The sequence below is a fragment of the Lynx rufus genome, unplaced genomic scaffold (genome assembly GCF_022079265.1).
Source record: "Lynx rufus isolate CCGP_SWC_20201006 ecotype Redwood Valley unplaced genomic scaffold, mLynRuf1.p SCAF_5, whole genome shotgun sequence".
Lineage (NCBI taxonomy): Eukaryota > Metazoa > Chordata > Mammalia > Carnivora > Felidae > Lynx > Lynx rufus.
Genome location: NW_025814867.1, coordinates 89,055,115 through 89,073,446, shown reverse-complemented (window position 1 = coordinate 89,073,446; position 18,332 = coordinate 89,055,115). Strand labels below are relative to the sequence as shown.

The following is an 18,332-nucleotide window of genomic DNA, read 5'->3' as shown; positions in this document are numbered from 1 at the left end:
GCCTTTTTGCATTATTATACCAGTCATAGCTTTTTCTTTCACCACAAACAATAAATAGTTATGTTTTGATGATGAAAGAACAGTCTTGCCACAAATGCCCTTTTGAATGAAATGACCCATTTGTTTCCTCTCATGCTTTCTCTGTCTGTCTCCTTGGGGACCCCAGGGGGCTTTGCTCTAGTGTGGATATTCTGGGGGATGGAGAGCTGGTTGGGAGCTTGAGACTGAAGCTGGGGCTTCACATCATCTCCCTGCTGTGAGAGGCAAAGGTGGGGGCACTCATGCTATCAGTGTCTGTGGCCAGCACATAACTTCAAGCTTATACATATAAAATAACATTTCACACTCCTTCTATACTCTCTGTGGTACTGGCCAGTTGTAATCTAAAATTGTATCAAAATTTACATGAAACACTGAGAGCCAATTGGACATGTCTTTGGAGTATTGAACCCCTTCTCGGCTGCTGTGGGAGGGTCCCCAGTGCCAGGTGCCCCAAGACAGAGAGGGGATGGAGAGTGAGCAGGACATCCTGTCACTGGCTGGGACACTCTCTGGGAAGGGGTTCACTATGCAACCAGGCCTGGGAGTAGGCAGACCTTCAGGAGTGTTTCCAATTCTCGAGCTACCCTAGCTTTGTTGAAGGCAGCCCTACTCCACCACCCCAGGCTGGAGCAGTGATTGAGTCATCAGAGGCGACAGAAACCTCAGCCTCAAGAGAGACGGACACTTATATGCTGGCCCCAGCTCTGAAACCCTTGTGGGGCCTGCTGGGAAAGGAGAAGCAAATGAATCAGTTGCCTACTCCTGCCATCTGGAACTGTCCAGATAAATATATCATCCCTGAGCACAGGAGAGCACAGAGTCCATCTGTGATTGAGACAGAGTGAGGTGCCAGCCTCCAGAGGCATGCAGACAGGGTGTTACTATTTCAGTGAACTTTGAGTGACTCACAGAGGCAACCCAGGCTGCGGGTTGTGCAGTGTCCTTGGTGAGCTCTCCGTCCTCCTGCTGTTTCATGGCTGTGGTACTGGGATGGGCCATAGAGAGGAACAGAGGGGCTGCGAGAGGGAGAGGCAAAAGGCCTCCCCAACACGAAGGTGGCATTCAAACTTGGACTATCTGGGAACTGCCGTCCCCAGACTTTTCTGTGGCCACCTTGACATCAACACTAAATCTAGAAAAAAAAAAAAAAAGTATAGTAAAACTACACCTATGGCCATTCTACACCATGGTCTTAAAAATGAGAGTATTTGGGGCGCCTGGGTGGCGCAGTCGGTTAAGCGTCCGACTTCAGCCAGGTCACGATCTCGCGGTCCGGGAGTTCGAGCCCCGCGTCAGGCTCTGGGCTGATGGCTCAGAGCCTGGAGCCTGTTTCCGATTCTGTGTCTCCCTCTCTCTCTGCCCCTCCCCCGTTCATGCTCTGTCTCTCTCTGTCCCAAAAATAAATAAACGTTGAAAAAAAAAATTAAAAAATGAGAGTATTTCTGGAATTGAGATGCTATCATGTCTATTGTACAGTCACATTGTTGGCACTGAGCAAGAGTAAGTAGAACGTTAGGAGGTGGATGTGATGGGCTCGGATCTTCCATGAGAACTAAATCCCCAAGGATGGTAATTTCATTATTGTTTTCAGGATACGTGACTATCACTTCTGGAGCATAACTTCATTGACCCATTGTCTCACTCAGGCCTTCACTCTCCATGTCAGTGACACTGGGACACTTGTACAAAGAAGAGTGCGGAAAAACAAGGGCTACCAAATCTTGTGATGGGTCCCCAGTGTTTACGTTATACCCAGTTAATCATCAGTACCTAGCAGGTGGTGGAGCTGGTGCTTCAAAAGACTTCTGCACAGGGGCACCTGGGTGGCTCAGTCGGTGGAACATCCATCTTCAGCTCAGGTCATAATCTCACAGTTCATGGGTTCAAGCCCCACATCGGGTTCTGTGCTGACAGCTCAGAGCCTGGAGCCTCCTTCGGATTCTGTCTGCCTCTCTCTCTGCCCCTCTCCTACTTGTACTCTGTCTCTCAAAATAAAAATTAAAAAAATAAAAATAAAAAAGGATTCTGGACATAACACACTCAATGGGTAGCATGAGAGACTTCGACTTTGGTCTCCTGACTCCCAGAAACTTAATATATTTGTTGTCTTTATTTTGCATGTTTTATGTCATCTTTTCTATATCTCCTTGAGAGTAGAAAGCATGACTTCTTCCTCTCTGTACAGCTTACAACTCTTAGCTGTATCTGACATGAAGCTGGGGTTCTCTTTATATTTGCTAACTTGAGCTGACATTATCATTAGAGGACCCCCCAGTTTCTGTTTCTGTGGGGTAGCTCAGCCCATTTGGTAGTTGCAGGGAGTAGCTGGAGTCTGCCTGTGATGTGGTGTGAAATAGCGATGTGAAAGTCTTGAGGGTCCCAAGTATTTACAGCCAAGGTGGAAGATATGGGGGCATACCCTCAGTGCTCACAAAGTATCCCAGTGTTCATCAGGAATTCAGAAAGTTCGGGCTTCTGCAGTGGGCCTAGAACTGTACTGCATTAGATTCTGGCAGGATGCCTAGTTAGTTAGAATGGCTCAAGACATACCCATTTGAAAATATAAAGAACAGTTCTACCAGAACATGCCAATCAGTGTGCAGTGCAGTAGAGTATTGATGGAACAGTTATAGGCAGAGGCATGAGAAGTCAGAGTTGGTGTCTTGAGGGAGGAGAGGATTGACTGAACGCTATAGTCTGTATCCAAGACTCTTCAGCACATTTGGGGTCTAAGATGTTTACTTGGCAGCCTAAGTGGAGAGCTTGTGAGTGAGCATCAGTGGCTGGAACAATACAGATTGTGCCTAGGAACACAGGCTCTGGAACCAGATACCCTGAGGGCCAATACTGTTCTACAGGTCTTGGCTGTATGACTGGGCAAGGCGTTTCACCTCTGGTGCTTCCGTTTCCTGACCTCTAAAATAGGAACGATCATCGTACCTATCTCATTGGACTGAATGAGATACAAGTGCAAGGCTTAGCACCCTGGCTGCCCTGCATGTGGTATAGCCTCCATCAGTGTGGTCTGGGTTGTTAGTCACATCCTCTGAGTGGTACTCCAGCGCCACCTGGTGCTTGTGCTGTTAGGGAACCCCCTCCCTGCCCCCAACCCCCCCACCACACATGAGCCTTTTGTTTCTTTTTTTTTTTTTTTTTTTTTAACGTTTTATTTTTATTTTTGGGACAGAGAGAGACAGAGCATGAACGGGGGAGGGGCAGAGAGAGGGAGACACAGAATCGGAAACAGGCTCCAGGCTCTGAGCCATCAGCCCAGAGCCTGAGGCGGGGCTCGAACTCACGGACCGCGAGATCGTGACCTGGCTGAAGTCGGACGCTTAACCGACTGCGCCACCCAGGCGCCCCGAGCCTTTTGTTTCTAACAATAGCGACTGCTTCTGGGGTCTTCTGAGTTCTTTTCATTCAATGATAGAATTTCAGAGCTGTCAAGGACCTGAAAGACCATCTAGTCTAACCTACATTACGATTGAGGCACTTGAGGTCCAGAGATGTGAAATAACTTGGCTGTAACCACACAGCTAGTTAATGTAGTACCAGGACCAGAAGCTAAGTGTCCTGGCTCCCTGTCCACATATCCTACAGAAAAGCCACACAAGAGAGGAGCCAGGCAGATGGAGAAGGAGACCAGGGAGAGAAACAAGAAGCACACACGCATACTTAACATAGGGAGGGGAAAGACAGACACATGCACATATCCCAAAACAGAAGAGGGAGAGACAGAGACAGCCCATGTGGCAAAGGAAGAAAGGGAGAAAGGTTTGAAGACAGAGGGCAGAGAAACAGACACCCATGGATGGGAGGAGAAACATAAAGAGGAAAGTGAGGGAGGGAGTCACAAAAAAGGAGAGACAGAGTCTCCTGCTGGTGGAGAAGAGAGGTCAGAAGAGCGAGCCAGCCTCTGCCTGCCTGGCTTGTTGCCCCATTGCCATTACTGGGCATGGTCTTTGCCCAAGTAGGAATATTTTGCCCATTAAGGGCCCAAAGCAGAGTAAAGCAAAAAGATGAAGACCAAGGGTAGGCACCAGCAAAAAAGAGATTTCATTGAAACCTCTGCAACCAGAAGCGGCCTGGCACATCACCCTGGTGGTTGCCCTCCCTTGAGTCCCAACAGATGTGCTCAGGTTTCTCTTCCCTGCTGGGCCTGAGGGCAATGGAAATAAATCTCTAAGGACCAAACTGGAATTGGGGTTCATTAAGCTGCAGAAAGGTACAGATAAGCCAGACCCTGCTCTAGTATCGCCAGCAGAATAATTTTCAGTACTATTGTTTTTCCTGTTTAGAGTAGGACAGCACTGAGCAAGAGCCAGAAAGGGCAGTCCATGACAACATCAGCCTATCTCCACCTTCTATTTCCCCCTAACTTCTGCGGCTTTCCAGGGGTGTAAGGGACTACTTCCTAGCCCAGAGAGGCCGGACTTTGTGCTGACAAGAACAAAGAGTAGCTAGATTCTTGATCTTTCTGGTAGATGCAAACTCTCTTCCGTTGTTTTCCACAGCCAGAGCAACTGGTTTTGAACACTGTCTGCAGGTCATCTTATTTTGCCTCCCCTTCTTTTTCTTCTCCCTCTGATTTTTGCAAGAATGAATTGATGAAATGTTTTAGAACACCTGCTGTGTGCAAGACCCTGTGCTGGGAGTCCAGTCCCTCACCTGAGAGAAGACATATGCACTGAAGGATGTATGAATGGCACACAGCTGTCTGGGTTCAGAGCGAAAGAAGCAAAATAACCATGGGCTAGTGGAGTAAGAGCAGGGAAAGTTCCCTGTGCTTGGGGTGGGATTGCAGTGGTCCTTAGAGCTCAGGCAGAGGAGATGGAGATGGTATTCCTGGGGAAGGCCAGGAAGCAGAGCTAAGTATAGCCAGGGGACAGAGAAGAGGAAGTCTAACTGGGTGCCCACCCTTGTCAGAGAAGGTGGGAGGTAAGGCAGGAAGGGTTAGGGGTGGTCTCAGTGGTGTGGGTGGGACAGTGAGGTTTGAAGCTCCAATGCACTCCCTTAAAAACAATGTCTTTTGTTGTTAAGCAGTCCAGTTGGGTGAGCTGGTGAGAGGCAGTGATGGCAGAATTTATCAGGCTTGGTGATTTTCCCTTCTGAATGACTGTGTTAATATTAAAGTCCATAGTTCTTGTAGCACAAATGTATCTCACCTGTTTCTATCAGTTTTTTGGAGCCTCACATGGAAAATTATAGGTTTTATGATGTCAGTTCCTGCCTGCCAAAGAATATGTAAAAAGGATTTGAGAGTGATTTTTTTTAAACTCTAGATATTCAATCTCTTACTAGCAGTAGTGACTATAGCCGCTTAATCATACTAAACCAGTTTGGACATTGTATGATCCAACTGAAGTTTTGCATAATAAAAGATGAGCACTTTGGGTTGCACATAGAATGATTAGTTAGAAAAGAGTGACCAGAATGATGATGGGTCTGGAAATGAACTCTTCTTCTAGGAAAGGATGAAAGTATCTAAGAAGGAAAATGCTCAGGGTGCAGTCCCAGGTAGATGAACCATCTGCAAAATTTGAAATGTGAACTGGTTACTTGTTGTATATGTTGTGGAGAGTATTCAAACCTCAGAGAGATGGTTGGGTTCCAACCCTGAGATTTTGTTACTGGGACTAAATGTGCCTATAAAAGTTGTATTGTTTAAAGCTCAGGATTCATCATCTTTCTGGGTACATATGATTAAGCATCTAATCTCTTCACTTGCCTTTTCTTATTTAATCTGCCTATGAAGCAGGTGATAGTTTGGCTCCCATCTTCCTGGTAAGGAAATTGAGCCTTAGAAAGGTTAAATAAATCTGCCTGAGGTGACACAGTTAGTAGGAGAATAAGGATTCAAATCCAAGTCTGTCTGACATCAGGTCTTGCTCTTAGCCTCTCTGCTATGCCACAGGCACTATGCTACCTGACGGGAATGCAGGGAGATCCAGCCTCTCCCCTTGAGATGTTTGTAAATTATTGCTGGAATGCCATTGCTCAAAGGGCCCTGGTGGACAAGTTGGTCCCGAAGGATGGGACTTGCCCAAGGTCATGTAGCCTGATAGCTGAGATTCATCCTCAAACCACCTGTCCAGTAAGTCTCACACAGACAAGTCATACTCATACCCAAATACTCTTTCCCGTCTACTCTGTCGTTATAAAATTGCCTTCTACAGTCATTTATCTCTGATACAAATTTCCCTAGAACAGACACTACCCATTCTCATGTTTTTCACACTCGTGTTCTCAGCATTGCTGATGCTCTTCTTTGTGACACGTATCTTGAATAATATCCATTTGCCCATGCGAGTACTTAGCAGTATTAAAGTTTCCAATTAAGTTATTTGATGGTCATAATCCAATTACTGAAATACATTTAAGAAGATGATAGGTGACTCTTTGGGGAGGGTGAACACCCCAAAAGAAACCAGGGTTGAGGCTCAGCTGCAGTAGGGAAGATAGGGAGGGAATCGAGGGAGGGTTCTCCTCATTAGGTTTGCCTTCTGATTGGAGAGAAGATAGGGAAACATCCTAAACTTTAACCTCTCTGGTGTCCCTGATCTTAGAGGGAGCATTCTAACCCTCTGTCTATCCAGCCTTCTCCAAGTGTTCCCTACCTAGAATTGGCAGGGTTGGGGAGTGAGCTCTAGAGGCTTGCCTCAGACATGCTCAGACCCTCCTGCCTGGGAATTGCTTGGATTTCTAGTACCCCTCACACTCTATACTCTAATCCTCCAATCCCTCCCCACCCCACCCGGGACCCCTTCCTCTTGGCCCTACTTTCTGTCTTCCTCTCTCCCCTTCCCTGTCATGGTCTCTCTCTTGGTGCTTACTTTGATTTTCTGTATGCAAACTCTTCTCTGATTGAAGAGTAGTCATTCCATGGTGAGCACTTTCTAAGGAAGGACCTAGGTGCCTCCAACTGGCAGGGCTAGGAGGCTGGTGGCACCTGGGAGATGGTGAGAGAAGTCCCTTCCCGGGAGTTACTGAGCCTCAGGGCTTCCTTGATGCATGGAAATTTTAAGTGCATTAAATTCCTTAATTCCTTTTTATTATTATGTTAATTATTGAGAAGCCGGCCATCTTCCTGGGTCCTGTTTTTCTGATAACTCCTATTCTCACCGTGTCCTTGACCCAACAAGCTATTTCTGAAACCTTGAATACAAGGCTAAATAATAAAAAGACTAGCACTTTATAACCAGTGGAGAGCTATTCAGAGATTTGAGCAGAGGAAACATGCTATCGGAGTGAGTCTGAGGTGACTTGGTGCCAGTGGAAAGCTGAGTTGGAGTGCGAGGCTTCTGGGAGCCACAATCATCATGTGGCCATAAAGCATGAACTAGGGAATGGGGCAAGGGTAGATTTGAGAGCACCTGTGAAAAGATCACTAGGACCTTTTGTTAATGGAAAACAAGCAAGATGTCAAGTGCAAATGCGGAACTATATTTTCAGAGTGTGGTCCTTAGACTCCTGACATTAAAATCATCTGCTCGGAGTGGAGAACTTGTTACAAACACAGATTATCTAGCCCTGTTCTGTATTTTTTGTTTCAGAATCTGTGGATAATGTGGGGTCTGTTGTCAGTGAGCAAGAATGTCCTGTCCCATTCTTGGGGACCAAGGATTCCTATCCCTTCAAAGGTCCTACTAGCTGGGCTAAGAATCAAATTGATATGAGAAAGATTAACAGAGTTTGATTAAATAAAATTTAATAGGTATATGTATGGGGAATCCACATAAACATGAAAATTCCAAAGACGGGCAAAATGAGGTATATACGTCATTCTGAACTAAGGAGAATGGGGTGAGGGTCCGACATTGCAGAGGAAAGGAATGCGTGTCACAGGGCATTAAGAAGAGCAGAGATGTTTGGTAATTAGATGTTTACCCTATGGGTCACTCAGATAAAATTTGTCTCTACTAATAACCCTTATTCTAAACCCAATTTAGATTCTTCTGTGTAGTTAAGGGAGACCACAGGGTCTCAAGTGCCTTCAGCTCAAAATAATCCACATGCCAAAGTGGCACATTTTGGGGGTTGGGGGTGGAGCTGCCCTGAACACCCTGCCCTAAGTTTTAAAATGAACACCAGGTGATTCTCAAGTATTCTGAAGTTTGAGAACCTCTGACTTAAGACATCCAGGCCTTAGTGATGAGAAGTACAGGCATTAAGGCACCAGGGTGAAGAGATTCAAGGAGATGCCGAGGACAAAGATGAGTTCCGGTCACCCCAGCCTTGGCCTCATTGAGAAGGGACAGGTGTGGGCTGGCTGGGAGTAGAGGGCTGCAGGGTGGAAGCAGCTGAAACTCTAGGGCTTCATATCTGTTGACCAGCTTCTGCCCAGCATTGGTCTGTCAGGCCAAGGGACCACATTTCTCAGGGGAAAAAGAGTAGATACCTGCTAATGAGTTTCAGCTGAGATTTCTCAGAAAAATGATAGCTTCTCCTGCCATACCAAGACACTTATTTTTATTTATTTACTTTTTAAATATTTGTTTATTTATTTTAATTTTAATTTTTTAAAATTTACATCCAAATTAGCATCTAGTGCAACAATGATTTCAGGAGTAGATTCCTTAATGCCCCTACCCATTTAGCCCATCCCCCCCCAACCCCTCCAGTAACCCTCTGTTTGTTCTCCATATTTATGAGTCTCTTCTGTTTTGCCCCCCTCCCTGTTTTTATATTATTTTTGTTTCCCTTCCTTTATGTTCATCTGTATTGTCTCTTAAAGTCCTCATATGAGTGAAGTCATATGATTTTTGTCTTTCTCTGACTGATTAATTTCACTTATCATAATACCCTTCAGTTCCATCCACGTAGTTGCAAATGGCAAGATTTCATTCTTTTTGATTGCTGAGTAATACTCCATTGTATATATATACCACATCTTCTTTATCCATTCATCCATCGATGGACATTTGGGCTCTTTCCATACTTTGGCTATTGTTGATAGAGCTGCTATAAACATTAGATGCATGTGTCCCTTCGAAACAGCATACCTGTATCCTTTGGATAAATACCAACTAGTGCAATTGCTGGGTCATACGGTAGTTCTATTTTTAATTTTTTGAGGAACCTCCATACTGTTTTCCAGAGTGGCTGCACCAGCTTGCATTGCCACCAACAATACAAAAGAGATCCTCTTTCTCCACATCCTCGCCAACATCTGTTGTTGCCTGAGTTGTTATTGTTAGCCATTCTGACAGGTATAAGGTGGTATCTCATTGTAGTTTTGATTTGTATTTCCCTGATGATGAGTGATGTTGAGCATTTTTTCATGTGTCGATTGGCCATCTGAATGTCTTCTTTGGAGAAGTGCCAAGACATTTATTTTGATCATACTTGTTCCAAAGAAGGGACAGAAAATGACTTGCTGGTAAGTGGGCATTTCAATAGCGCCTACTGCTCTCCGGGCTCAGGTGATGGGAACTGAGTGGTACTGGCACTGTGTGAGCCACTCCCCTTCAGGACTCACATTCACCGTGCTCTGCCAGGAGAAAGAAATAATGACATGATAGACTGCCCTGGGTGCTCTTATACATCGTGTGTACTGGAACCTTTAACAGAACAAAATGTGTTGTAGACAGCTGATTTGTGTGTTTGCTCTTTTTTACTGGCCTCAGAATATGGTTTTCTGAAGAGTAGGAGCCTAGGGCCTGGGGAGGGGGGGAAGGGGTAGTTGCTGAGAGGGAGGAGTTCTTCAGTTTACTTAAAACAAGAAAAACTTCCTGCTTATTTTACTGTGAATCAGATTATGACGCAGGCTTAATAACCTGTGTCGAATAAGATGATTGATCAGGGGGAGCCAGATGAGGAAATCAGAGAGCTGGAATTCTGATTCCTCATGTGTTTGTCAGTTGTCTCCATTTCCTTTAATCATACAGGAAGGAAGTTCTCAAATCAGATGGGATGAGTTCATTCAGTCATTTATTTAGCAAATGCTCTCTGAGAACCCAGCCGCGAACTAACAAAGCCCCTGCTCACATGGAGCATACATTCAGGACAAAGAGAGAAAATACCACCACTAACAAATGGATATGTAATATTTCGTATAGTGATAGTCAGCGATGTATGGAGAGAAAGCTGAATGAATAAGCCATGGTGATGTGTTTAAGAAGAGGTTCCAGGCATGTGGAATGGGATCTAAGAAGTCCTTGATACCAGAATGAGCTGGGTGCATTCCTGAAGATGGGAGAATGGCCAGGGTGGCTGTTGAATAGACAGCAGGACAAAAGGGTGAGAAGTTTGAGGAAATGGTCCAAGTCAAATCAGACTTATAAGCTAGAAAGACCATTTGGATTTTCTAAGTATGGTCAGAAACAATTGTAGAGTCTTTAGTAAAGGGAATGTCGTGAATTGATTTATGTTTAAAGAAATAGGTCCAGCTCCTGAGTGGTTGGGGGTGTCATGAGTAAAAAGAGGAAGACTAGGGGAGCATGGATGGCTCAGTCAGTTAGGCGGCCAACTTCGGCTCAGGTCATGGTCTTGCAGTTCATGAGTTTGAGCCCCGTGTCAGGCTCTGTGCTGACAGCTCAGAGCCTGAAGCCTGCTTCAGATTCTGTGTCTCCCTCTCTTCCTGCCCCTCCCCTGTTCGTGCTCTGTTTCTGTCTCTCAAAAAATGAATAAATGTTAAAAAAAATATTGAAAATAAAAAGGAGGAAGACCACTGAGAGGGCTGGGGGTTGAGGGAGGAATGCTGGTGGCTTGGATTGGTAGTGGTTGTGTAAGAAACTGTGTATAAGAAAGGGTTAATAAGAAAGAATCTCAGGCTTGCAGCTAAGCAGTGGGGCAAATTCTGGTATCTTTTGTTGAAGTGGAGAACACCAGGAAAGGAGGCCAGAAGAGAATCAAGAGCTCTGTTTTAGATATGTTAAGTCTGTGGTGCCCATTATATGCCAAATTGGAGATGGAAAGGAGGCCATTGGGTATGAGTCAATCTCAGGAGAGAAATTCAGGTTGGAGCTGTGACTATGGAAATGACTAGCTTATCAATGATACTTAAAGCCATGGAACTGGGTGAGATAATGCAGGGAGTAAGAGAAGAGAGGGAAGAGATCCAGAACCCCAACCTTCGGGTATTCCAAAATTTAGAGGCTGGGAAGACTAAGTTCAGAAAAGAAGACCACAGTGAAGGTAAGTGAGTCAAGAGCAATTCCTATTGAGGACAGTGTCCAAGGAGCTAATACAGAAATGTTTCTGAAAGAGGGCAGGTTCTTCCTCTTAAGTGGGCCTGAGCAAGGTGGGCATCTCCACAGGGTGAGAGGGCTGCAGTGGCCCAGGAAGGTCAGAGCCCAAGTGGGCTGAGAATATCTTTGTGTGGGAGGGCAGCTCAGCACCAGAAGTCCCCAAGGAAGTGTGGTCCAGAGCGGAGTGAAGAGAGAGTCCCTCTACAGGGGCATCCTGGTGCAGGGTGTTAGAGCACTTGTAAGAGAGGGTGGCCTGGGGTAGGTGCAGACTGAGCAGGGTAAGGAGACCATCCACAAGGGACAGGCACTATGGTGTGCAGTGTCACGGCCCGGGCTGAGTGAGGAGGGCATCCATGCAGAGAGGGCAACCCCACTTAGAGAATCTGAGTCCAAACAGGGTGAAGAGGTGTCCACACAGGGAGGTAACCAGGGGAAATTTATTAGGAAGTGGTCTTGGAACCCCTGAGGAGGGAATCCTGACTCCACTATTTGAGAGGTGCACAAGCTCAGCCAAGTTAATTAACCTCTCTGAGACTTATTTGCTTCATCCAAACATGGGGATAATAACTCTCACTTCCCAGTGCTGTGGTGAGATAGCACAGATGAGGTGATGAGCCACATCCCCTGGCCTAGTGCTTGACAAAGAGGGAACCCTCCACAGACAGTAGTCTCTTCTTCTGAGGAGGGGAGTTGCTGTACCCTCCGTATAATAAAAGACCTCCATATAAAGAAATATTTGAGTTAGAAGAAGACTTAGGGAGATGGTCTGATCCAGCGTTTCCATTTGAGGCAGTGAGGTCCAGAGATGAGAAGGTGCACACCCAGCTGGATCACAGCTGGTTAGGAGCAGAGCTGGGACCAGAATCTAGGTTCCTCTTAATCCCAAGGATGGTGTCTACAAATCATGCTGACCATGGTGGTGCCACATTTTAATGATGCTTTAGGAACCTAAAATACTTTTATATGTAAGTAGAGCTGAGATACAAACTTAAAATTTCTAAGGTGGATATCTCTGGTTTGCCTCTAAAACTAAGATTCCATCACATTAGAAGAATTCAAAACATCAGTCCCATAACAGCAAGCATCTAGGCCCTTGATTTTCTCCCATTAATTCATTTGCATTCATGGCCACCATTTAGAAAAATATCAATAGTTCTCTTCAAAATGACTTCTTTTCTTTCCCTTAGCAGCTAGAAAGGCCTGTCTCCTGCCCTGAAAAGCGCCCTGCCTTTTGTGTGCTCATTGGAATAAACACAATTAGATGAGGAAGAAAGGGGGCAATTAGGGAATTATGTGTAATGGCTGTTAGATTGGCTCCAGTATCCGGTTCAGGATGTGAGTATCTCTCTTGGAAAAGACTGTTCTGGGAAAGGACTAATTTCTGGTTGAACAGTTGGGGCACAAGAAAGGAAGAAGAGCTTTACAAGTTGTTTTTAAGACAGCCTGCCTGCTGGAGTGGCCAGGAGTCCTGGGTGTTTGTTCCCAAAGAAAGGGCACAGATCAGGCCTCCAGAATAAGACGCACAGCCTCTCTCAAGATGGTAGGACAGGAGGCTCAGTCAGACTTCCCTTGACAGCTCCCAGATAGAAATGTTCTCCAGTATCTCCTGCATGTGCAGGGCCGGCAGGGATGCTGGGGGCAGGGGGAGGTGGTGGAAGGGTAGGATACAGTGGTGAAAATCCCACACTCCTCAGGAATTAACCACCTGTCAGGTGGGGCAGTGGGGAGGGTGGAGGCACACCAGGAGAGAACTCTGGGTGCAGACTGAGAGAATGTCTATGACAGAGTGAGGGAGGGGAGCATGGAGCTGACACATTCACCCCAAAGTCTTGTGCTGGGGATGAGCGTGAGCCAAGTGCAGTTCAACATGTCCTGAGCAAACCAGGCTGTTCTGTGTCTCACAAGGATGTCAGAGTCTAGTGGGAGAGACAGGCCTGGCGGCAGTAATTGTGGTTTGAGAAGAATCAGGGAAGAGTGGCATCCCACCCCCCAGCCTGGGCGGTTTATTGAAGAGCAGTCTTTATAATAGTCTTTCCAGAACTAGTAATTCTGAGATGGTGCTTCAAGGATGAGTAGGAAGGAAGCTGGGAAGTGGATGTAGGGAGAAAAAAGGGACATGGACATTTCAAGTAAAGTTAAAAATAGTAAAACTCAGGAGGCAAAAAGCAGGTTTTGGGGCATTTAGGGGTGAGGCAGGGACTCACTGGAGGTGGGGTTGAGAGGGGGTGGGGTGACCACAGAGGACTTTGCATGTCAGGTTAAGGAGCCCCTCAAAAACTATGTTCTAGTGAAATGTCCACTCAAGAATGCACAGGTTAGGGGCGCCTGGGTGGCGCAGTCGGTTGAGCGTCTGACTTCAGCCAGGTCACGATCTCGCGGTCTGTGAGTTCGAGCCCCGCGTCAGGCTCTGGGCTGATGGCTCGGAGCCTGGAGCCTGTTTCCGATTCTGTGTCTCCCTCTCTCTCTGCCCCTCGCCCGTTCATGCTCTGTTTCTCTCTGTCCCAAAAATAAATAAAAAACGTTGAAAAAAAAAAAAAAAGAATGCACAGGTTAATTCCATTTAAGCCTAAATTTGTGTTTTTCAAATGGATTGGTGTCCCTGTTTTTTTTATTATTAGTATCCAACTATATTAACAATTTATAACTTATTTTTAAACCTGAGTGTATAAAAATTGCTCCTTTGAAACTAAGGGCACATCTTGCCAGAATCAGATTGACAACTATCACTGGGTACTGCTTCCCACTCAAGTTCACAGGCATAACTGTCATTTGTCAAAACCAGAGCATATGAAAATGGAAAGAAAACAAAAATCTGTTATCTCTGTGCCATCCCTCGTAACTCATTTGCTTCTACACCGGTGGCCAGACCTTTCTTCCATGCTGTATTCCAAGCCATGCCCCAGGGGGTCAGCCTCCACCTGCCTCTCCATTGCCCCCATACCCAACCACCAAATCCTGGCCATTCTCTCTCCCAAATATTACTCAGACCTGTGTCTCCACGGACACCGCCATCAGACTTGCCTGAGCCACCAGCACCTCTTGTCAGGATTTCTACAATAACGTCCTGTTTTCTCACCTCTACTCTTGTTTTCCTTGAAATCTCCACAAAGCAGTCAGAGCAATAGCTTTTAAATGCAGGTCTTTCTCCTCCTTGTAGCCCTTTGGTGGCTCTTAGGATGAACCCTGGAATCTGACTGGGCACACTGGGGCTCGGCAGGTCTGGTTCCTGCCTTCTCCCAGCTCGTTTCCTGCTTACCCCTATTCAAGCCATGCTGATGGTTTTCATTCCTTGCTTGGTTAAGTCCTACTCTCTCTCAGGTCTCAGCTAAACCTCACTTCTTCAGAGAGGCCTTCCCTGACTGTTGGCACTTTTCACCATTGCAATAAGCGACCAGTTGTGTGATCTCATGCCTGGTGCCTGTTCCCCACATAGACTGAGCTCCCAGAGTCAGGGCGGTGCCTGCCTTGTTTCATACTGCACTCTGGGCTATTCTAGTGCCCGGCACTGGGGCACAGTAAGACTAGTAAGTATCTGTTTGAATATGTGATATTCACATCCCACATGTGCTTCTTTGATCCCCGAAGAACCTGAACACAGAAACTAAAAAATAAAACCATCTTAGGGTGTATGTGCCCCTTCGAATCAGCATTTTTGTATCTTTTGGATAAATACTGAGTAGTGCAGTTGCCACCAACAATAGCCAAATTATGTAAAGAGCCCAGATGTCTATCACCTGGTGAATGGATAAAGATGTGGTATGTATATATATGTTTATACACACACACACACACACACACACACACACACACACACACACACAAAATGGAATAGTACTTGGCAATCAAAAAGAATGAAATCTTGCCATTTGCAACAATGTAGATGGAACTAGAGTGTATTATGCTAAGTGAAATAAGTCATCAGAGAAAGACAAATATCATATAATTTCACTCATATGTGGAATTTAAGAAACACAACAGTTGAACATAGGGGAAGAGAAGGAAAAATAAGATAAAAATAGAGAAGGAGGCAAATCATAAGAGACTTAAATACAGAGAACTGAGTGTTGCTGGAAGGGAGGTAGATGGGGGGGATGGTCTAAATGGGTGATGGGCATTAAGGAGGGCACTTGTTGGGAACAGTGGGTGTTATATGTAAGTGATGAATCACTGGGTTCTACTCCTGAAACCAATACTATACTGTATGTTAACTAACTTGAATAAATAAATAAATAAATAAATAAATAAATAAATAAATAAAGCCACCTATGTTGGAAACACTTGAATATCAATTCAAAGCCATTAATAGGTATTAACTATCAACCTGTACTATCTTGACTGAAATTCGTAAATGATTATTTTAAGTAAAATTCTGTAAGATGAGAATTAAACAGGGATAGCTAATAAGGGGTACCTTGATGGGTATACACACTTTGGTAGGGGTTCAGGGATTTGGCTAGAAATGCAATTTATTCTTTAGCCAGTGATGCTCAGAGTCTGGGACTCACCAGAAACTGAGGGATATCCAGACTTCCAATGTTGCATGTTCAATTGTCAGGCACTGCTGGTGTCTGCTCAGAAAGCACATTTCTGTGCTGTGCAGTCTAGTGGGAAGCTGGGTGGTACTTTCAGGATTGTGGGACATGGGATCAGGGTCAAGAGAGCATGTGGTCTAAATGCATGTCATTTAGGCAACGCTGGCTCTAAATGAACTGTCTGAAACGAAATAGTCAGAAATCAGCTTTTTAAACAGTACTTCCTATAGTGATTATGTTTCTCTATTCCCAGGTACTTTTGCAGTCTCTAGGTATTACTAAAGGAATTTTGTCCATATCCTAAATCATTTGCTTTTTTATTTGTTAAACTGATTTCCATGCAGTCCCTGCATCTTTGCTGAGATCACACGTGTTTCCCCAGCTTCAGTCCCAATGGCAGAAGTTAGGCTAAATGGAGACAATATAACAACACAGAGCAATCAAAATTATGTTTGAACTGATAAAAGCCTATCAGATATGAAATAAATACATTTTTAAGAGGTTAAGGTAGAGCTAATTAAGTAACCTTAGTGTCGTTAACTGATAATGAACTGACATTTTAAAGAAAGCAAAAGAACTTAAATAGGACGCAAATTGCTCTTTAAAAAACAGTTTATAAGTTGTGAAATCACCCATAGGGAGTATAAAAGCTAACCATTTGTGAACCAGTGGGTGAAAAGCTTTCCTGTTAAACCAATTTGTTTTAGCATAACACACCCTATTAAAGCGAGAGAGAAAAAACAAAATGAAACAAAATAAATTCACTGAAACATCGCCAGACAAGCAGGTCATACTTAACTGCTCAAAACCAAAACAAAAAAATAATAATTGTAATCTGAAAATCTGTCATAAATTCCAAAGCCTTTGTGAAAAACCAAAAGACAGCTCTTTTGTATATAAAAGTTATCAAAATTATCCATGAATTTCAATGCATTCTCAAAAAGGGATTAATGCAAGTCTAAATATGCATAAAAATAAAACCGCACTGTCTATGGTACACAATATATGGGAAACTTTGTGGGCCATGCAGGCTGATGCCCATCATCCTCGTTACAACAGAGAATTGTGGGATCAGATTGTGTCGAGTCAAGTAAAAATGCACTCTCCTGATTTTCTGTGTGTTGAAATTTCACCATACATAATTCTGGAGAGACGTGGGCTCTTCTTTCCTCTAAGAAAGGAACCTTTCGAATTCCTTTCAGTGCTGCCTTTCAGTGTTTGCAAAAGGTAAAAATCCAGTTCACTTATGACTGCAGTTTATTTTCACAGACATGCTTCTGGAATATGAAAAGCATATATTGCCAGAATTTGTTATATAAGGTACTTAAGTCTCTACACCCAATGTTTATATAGTCATTTCCTAAAAAGCCTTTCTTTTCTCCTTTTTAATGGACATTCCAGTTTTGTTAAGTGAATGTTTGTCAGACCTCATTTTTATATTCATACATACATTTCTCTGACCTAATACCAATCCTATTGTGGGCTTTATGATAGTGTCGATGGAGACTTTGAAGGCTTCTATACTTTGCACAATTGCAAGTATAATTTATCTCAAATGTTAAAGGAAGTGAAGCCAAAGGCAAGGTTCTGTGGAGCCAGAACTCCCATGCCTGTAGTCCATGGAATGATCTGGTCTGTCTGCTTGCCACTGGGCAATCTGTAGAAGAAACAGAGGAATGGACTAAAGCATCCTTTTAAACAGGCTCAGTTCATCTAAATCATTTTCCAGAAAGTCATTCTAGAACCTAGGAAGGCTAGTACATCGTTAATCAAATGTTCAGGTCAAGTCCAGAGTAACAGGAATGGAGTGGGCTTAGTTGTCTTGGCAGGGTCTCTAATAGGTGTGTCTGTGTACTCTAACTGATTTAATTGCAGCCACCTGCTTCACTGAGCATTAGCTCTTCAGAGATGAACTGAAGCACCAGGAGATGAACTGCTTCCCTCTCCCTGAGAGGCACACAGTTTTGTTAGGCCATCAGTGTGAAAGCAAAACAGGTGTTAAAGGCTTTAGGCCCCCACCCCGCCCCCCCACTCCCCCCCCCCTACATTTCAAGGCTCCTGCTAAAGGGTTTCTACTCCTCCTGTCCAGTGTTCCCCAGGACAACATATTTTCTCACCTTCTCAGCATCCCCTCCCTTGTCCCTCTACTTCTCCAGCTTCTCTCAATACCAAGGAAAATGTCCTGAGGCCAAATCACTAGATCTTGAGCCTAGAAATACACGGGGTCTCCACTGCTTCCTGGTAGAGAATCATAGATACTACAGGCCTTAGGATGCAAAGACCTTAAATTATCATTTGTTAACTGTTAGTTGGTCAGTGCTGGTTGGAAGACAGGGCTGGAAAAAGCCTGAAAGGATAGTTTTCCTAGTGATCACTATCTGGAGCAGCCAGGTGGGGTCTAACCAGTACAGACTTTACTCTCAAGATTAGGAAGGGAGTCCCAGAAGCCCGAGGAGGCAGGGTTCCCATGACTAGTTGCCTCTGCTGTGAGCATTGTTACGGTGCAGTAAGGGAGGAGTAAGCCATGAGGGCCAGGGAACTGCCCTGACCTGATGCTGCCTAATTTCCT

General features: G+C 44.7%; 1 protein-coding gene across 6 annotated transcripts in view; it reads left to right on the top strand.

The window, feature by feature from the left end:
• The window catches only part of KALRN (kalirin RhoGEF kinase), a 670,515-nt gene that overhangs the window by 297,749 nt on the left and 354,434 nt on the right, over window positions 1-18,332 (top strand). The gene's annotated exons all lie outside the window — the stretch shown is intronic.